Source organism: Mustela putorius, unplaced genomic scaffold (genome assembly GCF_011764305.1).
Source record: "Mustela putorius furo isolate JIRA1106 unplaced genomic scaffold, ASM1176430v1.1 tig00000281_pilon_pilon_pilon, whole genome shotgun sequence".
In the NCBI taxonomy this organism is placed as follows: Eukaryota; Metazoa; Chordata; class Mammalia; order Carnivora; family Mustelidae; genus Mustela; species Mustela putorius.
The window spans coordinates 3,036,086-3,040,819 of NW_025421343.1; positions in this window are offsets into that span (position 1 = coordinate 3,036,086).

A 4,734-nucleotide genomic window follows, 5' to 3' on the forward strand; every position below is an offset into this window, starting at 1 on the left:
GCTGTGAACCTTGCAAACCCAGGTGGTATTAGCAGAGATCAAAGAAGGCAACTGCTTAGGGAAAGGAAGTTTAGCGAACAGAGTCTCAGGGTTAGGGGTTGGGGCTAGTCTGAGGTCAGAATTAAGGATCAGTATACGGCCAGGGTCAGGGTCACTATGAGTCCAGATTTGGGGTCAGGACAGGGCCAGGGCTAGGTTCAGTCTGTGTTGGGGGCTGGGAATATAGAGAGGGAAACAATTTTGGAATATTTGGCGAGGCAAAAGTGGCCTGAGCTCCTGGCTTTGAAAATATTATTTGCATATAAATGATGAGTGTCAGGGTGAGCTAGCTCATTAGGAAAAGACAGACCGGGCCTGAAGACCAAGGTTGGGGGGCTGCTCTCTCCAGCCCAGGATAGCCCCAGATCTGCCCACCCTGGCCCGCTGGGCAGGAGCCCTATGCACAGGGCAGGGACATTATCTGGAACAAAACGGGCTTTCTTCAACGGTCTCTCCTTGCGGCCAGCCTGGGTGGCACGCGAAAAGGAGCTGGGGCAAACCTAAGAAGTTGAGCAGTGGGGAGTCTCCTCTCCTCTCTCGAGAAGACACAACAGGGCACAGCGAGACTGAGGTAGGGTGAGCAGGACGGCGACGGGAAGCCAAGCAACACGGGGAGAAACACAGACAGAGACAGAAAGACTTGAAAATGTAGTAAGGCAGATTTAGATGGAGGGAGAGAGATTGAGAGGAGCCACACACTCACACACACTCATCTGCTCGCGCTCATACACACACTCACACACGCTGGGGCGTGCGCTCACGTAGCCACCCTGAGTCTTACTGGAAATAATCCCACTCGCGATGCCAGGGCCTCAGCTGCACAGGCGGTGCCGAGCTGTTACCTTGCACATCTGTCAGCTCCAAATGTAGAAGCTGTCATAGGGGTGTGTGTGTGTGTGAGAGAGTGTGTGTGTGTGTGTGTGTGAGAGAGAGTGCGTGTGTGCGTGCCTGTTTCTCCCAGAGAGTTCTGAGGGCTGACTTACCCTCACAGAGGGAGATCCCCAAGGACCCAGAGGCTCTCTGGCAGGGCTGCGTTCCTTCCCTTCCCGCCCAGGGAGAGGCCAGTGTGCCACCCAGCTTTAGGACATAGCTCCCTGGACTTGGCTTCTGCGGCCTGGTTTGGCCACTTACACCCATGAGGTCCGGGGCAATCAAAGCAGCTGGGTCTCCTCCTCTGTCAGGTGGGCCAGTAAAGTAGCCAAGCCCTCTGGATCCCAGAGGGGCCGCGATGAGCGCCTGACCTCATAGGTATGGTCAGTCCTGGGACATCAGGGATGCTTTTCAACCTGTTTGTTATGACTGGGAATTCCCTCTGTGGCTGATTTCCGACTTCCAGGATTGAACCTAGCATGCAGGTTCCTCGGCATTACCCTTCTCCAGCCTGCTTTTCTCCCAGCTGTTTTCCATGATCAGACCAGAGGTTGTACCTAGAGCACCAATTCTTGACTGCAGAGGACTGAGAACCTCTGACCCAGAGCCTCCAGGAGCAGAGAGGGTTGGCACAAAACCCAGGGACACGGGGATATTTAACCCTTTCTTACAATGATCCTTGGGCAGAACCATGTGCTCTTTCTCTCTGGTAAAAGAGACCCTCCCCCCCGTGACGTAAGTTACATCATGATGTAATGGCCCCCCACTGTCCTCATGTGTCAGGAAGTTCTTTTCTGTGTCTGCACTCTGTCCTGCTTTAAGCTAAGCTTAGCATAAAGGGATTTTACAGCAATGTGGAAGAGGCCCCAGACACCATCCAGAAGGGGGGACAGACTTTTCATTCTTTTTTTTTAAGATTTTATTTATTTAATTGACAGAGAGAAAGAGGGAGAGAGAGAACACAAGCAGGGGGAAGCTGCAGAGGGAGAGGGAGAAGCAGGGTCCCCACTCAGCAGGGAGCCGGAATCAGGGCTCAACGATCCCAGGACCCTGGGATTATGACCTGAGCCGAAAGCAGACATTTAACCGACTGAGCCACCCCGGCGCCCTAGCCTTTTCATTCTTTGTACAAGAAAATAGGGCCCTTGGCCAAAGGGCCCAGTCCCTGTGTCAGAGCTCTTCCACAGTGCAATGCCCACTCAGTGTAGGCCTCCCCAGTCCCACAGAACTGACTCTTTGAATGTGGGGAGAGAGAATATACAGCCCAGCCCCTTATCCCACTGGCTGGCAGCCTTTCTGCTGATGTGCCCTGTCAAAGCCACTCTGACCCCCGGGGCCGTATCTCCCTCATTCCTCAGATCCACCATCCGTCCTGCCCAAAGGTTGGATGAAATATTCTAGATAGGTTTGGGGAGCTCACGTTGCTCAAGCTGGGGGTTCTGAGAGAGAAGATGAGGACTAAGGCCTTGTATCGGTAGCTCCGGCCTTGTTTTTTTAGGAAGGCAAGAGGCCATGATCTGGGCTGTGTTCTCTCCTGGGGCCCGGGTCTCTGTGTGTGTCTCGAAGTATATGAACCACACATGGCCCTGCTCTGGGCCCCGGCCATGTGTGTGTGTAACTGTTTGCCACCTTAGTGTTAATATTAGTCGTACAGGTGGTTGAACATTTGGCTTTGCTTATGCGTGCTGGGGGGTTTGTGTAATTGTGTGTGTACCTGTCTATAAACGCTTTGATATAAAACTTGCCAGAGAACAGCATGTGCACCCAAATTTGGGTTCGGGTGTGGGACCGTGCGCACACCCCTGTAAGGTGAGTGTGAGTGTCCGTGTAAACTACTGGCAGTTCACATCCGGGTTCATATCTGAAGGACAGTGGGTTTGTACGTTCAAAGCAGGCATGCATACTGTTGTGTGCAAGCAGACCTATGCACATGAACATGCACACGCGGTTACATAGGATCGTGGGAGAGCGCATGCTGTGTCCCTGGGGTGCTCTTGGGCGGGACAGCGGGCATACACACATACCCAGAGGGCAGGGGGTGACCTTGCCAGTACGAACCTGGGCAAAGCCAAGGGTGAGATCTAACCAGCACGTGCGTGTGCGTGCGCGTGACTGCGTGTGAATCTGACACAGTGCGGGCGGTCCCGGAGACACGGGCCTGCGACCAAGGGGCAACAATTGTGTGTTGACAAACTCCAGCCACCCCTTTAGCCACGTCCAGTGAGAAGGAAACGTGTAACCGTCCCTGTTAAACACAAAACAGATCGGCCACAAAAGGCCAGGTCCTGGCGTGGTGGGAGTGAATCGGGAAGGCTCTCTCCCACTCCCTCCCTCGCCGGCTTCTCGCCCCTCGCTGGTGCTGGCGCTGGCATCGTTCCCTCACACCTAAGCCCAGTGGTGTTTTGCAGTCTTTCAGCTGTTACCTCGGTCCCTCCTCGCCTCATTCCCGATTCACTCGGTTGCTATAGGTATGTTTGAAACCCCAGCGTGGTAGATTTTAATTAGTCTTCCTACAGATGGCCAATTAACATTCATTACTTTTGCCTTGAGCGATTAATTATGAGTTTGGATAGAAAGGGAGAGAAGAGGAGAGAAGATGGGCAGGTGAATGAAAGGAGAAAAGCGAAGGGGTTTGATTGGAGTCTGGGATTTTTACACAGAGCAAGCTGCTGGGGGAGAGGGTGGGAAAGAGCTGTTTGAATCCCCTCACTCCCAGCGGCCTCCCTCGGCCCACAGCTGCTCCGGGCCCCTAATCGGCTTGGCTGGCCCAGCCCTCCAGGAAAATAGAGCTCACACCCTTGTTGGGGGCTTCCCGAAGCCTTTGGTGTTCCCTGACCCCAGCCCCTTTCATAATCCTGGCCCTCTTGTCTTTCGTGCCAGAGCTGGGTGGGAACTATGTCAGGAATCGTCTTAAATGCAGCAGAGGACCCAGAAGCGAGGCTCCGCGGGCAATCACCCATTTCTAGAATGGTAGCAGCTCATTGTACAGATGAGGAAACTGAGGCAGGACAGGAAATGACCCCCAACTCACGCATCTCGGGAGGAGAGTCCAGCTCTGTTGACTCCTGGCCCCGTTCTCATTCTGCAGCAACCAGGGTGTTCATGAAGACTCTGTGCAACATCTAGTGCTGCCTTCTGGAACATTCTCCCTGCATCGGACAGAAGCGTTCTTCAAGGCTGCAAATGTAACTCACGTCCTCCGGTGTGTACCCAGCTGCCAAAAGCTCACGTGGTTTCCCAGCTCATTAAAACACCTCTTGGGTGATGGGGCCCAGTTTAAGAGCCATGGCTAGGTTCCTAATCCTAAATTCATTCCAGGAATGGGAGAGAAACTCCTAAATATAAATACTGGCCTTTCGGGTTGTAGGATTACAGATTGTTTTTTTAACCTCTGTAAAATCGTCTGTACTTTTCACTTGCCCTAGCCCAAATATATCACTTGATGATATTAAGTATATAAAGTACAACTACGTATTACTTGAAATTTTCCAAAAATATATTTGTAGGAAGAAGCAAAAAAAGAGTCCGTGTTCCTTTACGATCTTCTTTAAAAGACCATAAATCGGGGTGTCTGGGTGGCTCAGTGGGTTGAAGCCTCTGCTTTTGGCTCTGGTCATGATCCCAGGGTGCTGGGATCAAGCCCCACATCGGGCTCTCTGCTCAGCAGGGAGCCTGCTTCCCTCCTCTCTCTCTCTGTCTACTTGTGAGCTCTTTCTGTCAAACAAATAAATAAAGTCTTTTAAAAAAAGTCCATAAATATTATATCCAAAATTTTAACATTGATTGAACTTAAGTTAGTTACCACCTGCCTGGATTCAATTTGCA